General features: G+C 34.2%; 1 long non-coding RNA gene across 2 annotated transcripts; it reads right to left on the bottom strand.

Annotated features, from left to right (window-relative positions):
- Nucleotides 1-387: 387 nt before the first annotated feature.
- Nucleotides 388-5748, bottom strand: LOC147334610 (uncharacterized). Of its 2 annotated transcripts, none has more exons than XR_015128593.1 (4): nucleotides 5617-5748; nucleotides 5235-5348; nucleotides 4924-5027; nucleotides 388-1112 (listed from the first exon to the last, which is right to left on the bottom strand). It is a non-coding gene; the product is annotated as an uncharacterized LOC147334610 (long non-coding RNA). The 2 variants fall into 2 exon arrangements; XR_015128592.1 differs by lacking the exon at nucleotides 388-1112 and adding an exon at nucleotides 2632-3561.
- Between the last annotated feature and the right edge of the window lie 418 nt (nucleotides 5749-6166).

The raw sequence follows: 6166 nt of genomic DNA, 5'->3' as shown, positions 1-6166 counted from the left end.
CCAGATCAGACAATAATTCTGATTGCTACTCTGCCACAAAAGACAGGCAAATAAAGAAGAAGAAAAAAAGCCTACTATCACAGCCCAGATCAGAGTAATAGTATAATGACAATACCTGTACCATTAAATGGAAGTGTGGGAGAGCTGAATGGAAATGGGAAAACAGGTTTTGTTTGTTTGCTTTTGGAAATTTGAGAGAAAGCCAATGCTTTTGTTAGAATTCGGTTAAAACTGTGAATTCAAATTTCACAAATTCTCACACATGGATTTTTTAGTGGGGATGGAGGCCACTAAATGTTCTTATTTTAAATGAGGACAAGACAAAAGAAAAAGGGTGAAAGATAACTTTTATTGCCATAAAAGAAAAATCACACAAATAGATGACTATCGACAGACTATCAGGTGATCCCAAGCCAAATCTTATGGTAGCTCATAAATTGTAAAAAATATAATTTGCTTTCAGATCAACAAAATTCTCCAAACCACAAAATACAGAAATTGCCATTAAAATGTCACGCACATGTATAGGTGTACAATGCCCCGTTTTTGCTGCATTTCTTAACACATTTTTTTTAAGATAGTTATACTATACTATACTCTAGATACTAATCAAGAGAGAAACATTAATAAAATGATCCTTCTCAATAGAATAATCTTCTTTTCTGAAATATATTTCCTGCATTTTTCCTTTTTTCTCATTTTGGTTATTTTGAACTTTCATGCACTGTAGATTTATATATTCAGTTCAGTTCAGTTCATTTTTATTTCAAACGTACATTTACAATCATTACAAAATATCATTCCATTCTTTTGTTTGAAAAGGAGTAGGCAGAAGTATACACTTATTTGGACCTATACCCAAGGTTTATATCATATTATTTATATCAAGTTTTAACTCTCATTCATTTAATTTTCTTTTAGTCTTAAATTACACAAACAACATATAAAGCAAAACAAAGCAAAAACAAACAAACCCCACCACAGTATAGTTTCGGGTGAAGCATCTTGCCCAAGGACACAATGACCGAGACTGTTGGAGCTGTGGCTCGAACCGGCAACCTTCCAATTACAAGACGAACACCAACTGCCAACTCTTGAGCCACGATCGCCCCCTAACATTCAAATATGAATGTTATTGTATTTCTCTGGTAGTCTATGTCTAAAAAACCAAACAAACTAACATGTAGTTGTGTGTTTTGTAATACATTTATGAATAAATGACCACATGTTAACATTTTTCCAAATGAACAATTTATTTTCATGAACATGGCAATAACTCGAAATAAACAAGCACTAAAAAGACAAGGGTCTTTTCCCTTTTAGCTCAAAGCCTTACATACTTGAAGGATAAATGGCAAACCAGGAGAGCAAACACAGAAGGTCAGATTATTTAAAAAACAAAATGAACAAAACAATGAAAAAAGGCTCATGGTTTATGTTCCATCCCCTAGTAAATTACACAGGAACTGTGATAACACAAGAACAAGCTTAGACCCTTCCTCAGGTTACTGGCCTGTATGAAAAACATCTTCAGGTTATGGTTATTTTTTAGAACATTTCCCTTTGCTTTTTTTGACATATTTGAGATTTTGTTAGTCCAAAAATGCTTTCTCTACAATGGAAATGACATCATATCAAGGCAATGCATGAACCTTTTGATGGATATCCATTTAAAAAGTCCCATTTTGTGAAATGTAGTCATCTACAATGCACAGAGGTGATTCTTCAGTCTCTGAACCTTGGCTGAAAGGTTTGCAGAATCCAGCTCCATGAGCGCTTTTTGCTACCTCGAAGCAGTATTGAAATATCTCCTTTTTTGTTGACCCTGTCTAAATGAAGGAATTCATATCCGTTTATTTATTTAAGTCTGCTTCTTTTTCAGGAGTTATCCAGGTCTCTGATATGGCTATCATCTTGAATAGCTGTTTAAACTGTATATTGGTTTCTTTGATGGATTGAAAGTTTGCATATAGGCTTCCTCTATTAAAGTGAACCATTGTTATACCCTTTTCTACCTTTATTTTCTTTTTAAATTGTCTATCATAATTTCATTCATTTATCTTATTGTTAAAGAAATTACAATCAGGATCTATATTGCTGTCATACACCAGGACATACATATGTCCTATTGTCAATATCTATCTATTGTTACATGAAACTGTCAGACATCTGAGTTGGTTGTGAAACTTAGACAAGTGCCATCATATTTAGCACTGCTTTGCATTATGATTTATTAGTTATATTTTTATAGATCTGTCATCGCTTTGATGACTAGAACTTTTGCCTGCTCTGGTGTTCCATTTAATTTAATGAATATTTTACAATCTGACATCCAAGTTGACTGTATTTTCTTCTGTTTTCTTAATATTCTTGCTTGTCTTGCAATGTCTGTATTTTTCTTGATTAGGTGTTCATTTAAATAAACATTTGTTCCTTTCAGCTTTCTTCCTTGCTTGAGCAGTTCTCTTTTCTGTTTTTTTATTAACAACATATTCTGAATCAAATTTAATTGTTTTTCATTTCCACAGCTCTGCACATCATCCAGTATCTCAATTCCTCATGCGTCCTCTCACTCTCCAAGACTGTTAAAAAAAAATCTAGTGAAAAAGTCAACTGGCCTTTTTACCAGACTTCTACAGGTATGGAATCCTGACCAACTGTCTTTCTATAGCTACCCTAACTTCCTCCTTACTAATCCTCTGCACTTCCTGATTCATTAACTTCTGTCCACCCATCATCCCCTCTCATTTTCTTTATTCATCATCTCCTCAGAGTACTCTTTCCTTTTTCTCAGCATACCCTCTTCTCGCATTAGTACATTTCCTTCTTACTCGACCTGCTGTGCATCCTTTCCAGCACCATCTCTCTGTTTAGTCAATTGAGATAATTCCTTTCTTTTTAAACTTTCTTACTCAAACAACATGAATATAATTTATCATAAATTGAAAAAAATATTGCTATCTTTCTTAGATTATTCTTCTTTGCAACTAACGATTGTTTTATTTTATTTATTTAATTATTTATATTGTCTTATTTAAGATATCACGTCAGATAGTAAGGTTAATCAATCAGTGTACATCATTTATTTATTCTTTCTCACTACCAATCACTGATTTTCTACCTCCTGCAGCTGCGACTTGATCACCTCATAATTGTTTTCTAATTTTGACCTCCTTTCTGTCATTCTGCTCAGTATATCCTTTATATGTTGCAGCTGTTTCCACATGTTCAGTTGTAGATTCTCCAGTTCTTCCTTTCTCTTCTCCAGTTTACGCTGAACACTTAATAGACTTTGTTTTTCCTCCAAGTATCTTTGTGTTTTGTCCGTCTCTTTTTCTTTCTCACTCTTTGCTATTTCATTTTCTACCAGACAAAGTTTCTCCTTGTTTTCTACCAGCTCTTTATTAGTCTCCTCTAACTGTTTGAATTCTTCCTTTTGCTGGTGATGTCCTCTCTTCAGTTCCACAATTTGAGTGATAAACTCTGACAATACAGTCAGCTCTTCTTGTGTTCTCTCTGCTTGTTTCTGAAGCAGGGTCTTCTTTTCTTTTACTTTTCTTTCTTTTTCACAAACAACAGGACATTGTAGAAAAATTTTTTTTGCAATTAATTAAAGTTAAATATATAATTTAAATTACTCATTACAATACAACGACCCACTCCACCTTGCATTTCTTTTGGCCTGTTTTTGTTGCATGTCTCGTTTGATTTGGATGGGTGGAGTGGTTCAGTCACAATTAGTGAGAAAAAAACATCCTCGCTCAATCACTGTGTGGTGCTTTTCTCAGAAACAACCCTTTGGATTTTGGTTGCCTTTGGTTTCTTCCTGCACTAAACAACATTGCAAACACCATTCTTCCACTCATGCACTCATCCACAACACTGACAAGCCATGGTTTGTGTAAGGTTTCTTTTTTCTTCCTTTTATTTAAAATAAATTGTTTTTTCTTTTTAAATATAAATTTTGCATTTGAAAAATGCATCTCTGGGTTTTTGTCATAGCCAAACAGCCTGGTTTGGACCAAAATGTTGTTTGAATTATAATTTCCTTAATATGGATAAGCACACGAATACACAGAATCCTCTCTTAACATTTCAGCCAAGGGCGTAGATTTGGTTTTGGCATTGGTGGGGACGGATGATTCAACCACCAAACCCTGCCCGGTTTCTTTTTTTTTTCCTTTATGTCTTTGCTTCTTGATAAAAAAAGGAGAAATATACCTGCCTGCATATGCTATTCTACATGCTTTTAAACCATTTAAAATCACAATTCATAGTTTTATATGTGAATTATATAATGTTAAATTACTATTAAACAAATAACCGACTAAACTAAACTAACAGCACCCTACAAACATTACTGATCAGTAATGTTTGTAGGGTGCAGTTAGTTTCCAAAACACGTTATTCATGGTTACATACAATTTTAGACTGATGTGGGCCAAAGCCTAGCATAGCCTGTAACGTTATTGTGACGGACACATTATATGAGTGAACTTGACTTTAAGTGACTTACAGGTTTCTTTGAAAAATATTTTTTTATATCCAGGTTCTTCCTTTTTGCTGTCATCCTCCTCTCCTCCTTGCAGCGCAGGCTTTACACTGCTAAAAATAAACAGAGCTCCCTGAAAGGCACAGCCAATCACATTGGCCATATTTGCCACATGAGGTAGGACTCCAGTAGAGAACGTAATTTAACTCTTTCTGCTCCGCTAGGTCAATGAGACGTGGACAGATTGTGTTTTTCTTTACTTGAAGAGATCAAATTATTGATGGGGACAATTCAATAATTGCTGGATATTGTTGGGGACTTGTCCCTTCCGTCCCTGCCAAATCTACGCCCTTGATTTCAGCACTATTTTTTGAAAATCAAATTAATTATCTAATGGCAGCAGAGAAATTAAAATCTTATTTCACACTTACTGGTTGTTGACTTTTTGCAGATCCACCACTTAAAGGCAATACACACAAGGCCACAACTTAAGCCACAAACCATCCAGCGCTGATAGTAATGTAAACACTTCATCCTTCAAATTTAAAAAAAAAACCATAATTAAATGAATGAAATGCATGAAACAAAATTAAGGATGTTTTTGTATGTGACATTTGTCAATGCTTTGCCTGCATGCCATCATCATAGATTTAGTATGAAAAATAAAGATGCAGTTGAACTATTAACTAAAATAACCAGACTAAATGTAAAAAAGTCAAACTGCATGTTAAAGTTTCTATACCTCAATAACTCAATGCCAATATCTGTCGACAGGAATAGGGTCAAAGCATGGTGGAACCAAAGAGCATTGAAATCGTGCAAAGATCAATCAATCCCATTAGAGTATCCTGCAGTGCTGGAAACATAAAGGTGACTTAAAAGTGACTAGTTCATGACATCAATGAAAAGTAAGGACAACAGCACAAACCATCTTGTTACAATGCATCATCCCATTTGTGATACTGTGGTATGTACTTTGACTGATAGAATGCTCCAGACTAAGCAAAAAATAATAATCTATCAAATAAACAAAGTGTTAATACAGTCTGTTAGTTCAATCGTTATTTTAAAGGTCAGTTACTATGGTACTAATTACTGATGTTTAAATAAGAAGAAGTGCATACCAGTTGTTTTTCTGAGTGACTTTGCACCACCATTCAACACCGTACAGCGCAAGACTTTGACTGTAGAATGACGTGCACTTTGATCCAGTCTCTTCTTCTTCGGTGCAAGCTTTTAAGTTGGATTTATTTAATAATCACACAGTGTGCTTTTAAACACTGCTACAGAGAATATGCAAGTGTTTATAACTATCATAAAATCACAGCCTTTTAATGTTTAACTTTAATATATAACTAAATAAAAGGTCACTGATTACACCCAATGGTTGGCTGACAAGTGAAAGCAAAATCTCAGTACACTGTACATTGACTCTGCATAAATCAGATAATGGAAAACCTGATAACATGTCAGTCTTTCCACTGGTATTGTTCTTCTTGGAAGCACATTACTGGTAATCACACGATTTCAAAGTCAATGAATAATAAAGACATTTATTGTTCACATATTTATCCAAGTCTATGTATTTTTTTTCCTGAACACATCCTTCAGTTTATTTTATACAGCACCAAATCACAACAACAGTTGCCTCAAGGTGCTTTATACTGTAAGGTA

The sequence above is a fragment of the Aulonocara sp. 'chitande type north' Nkhata Bay genome, linkage group LG3, assembly GCF_057382095.1.
Source record: "Aulonocara sp. 'chitande type north' Nkhata Bay isolate Kocher_YH1m ecotype deep benthic linkage group LG3, A_spYH_male_GT1.1, whole genome shotgun sequence".
NCBI classification, from domain to species: Eukaryota; Metazoa; Chordata; class Actinopteri; order Cichliformes; family Cichlidae; genus Aulonocara; species Aulonocara sp. 'chitande type north' Nkhata Bay.
The sequence above is the reverse complement of the archived record's forward strand: the minus strand, read 5'-3'. Positions and strand labels throughout refer to the sequence as shown.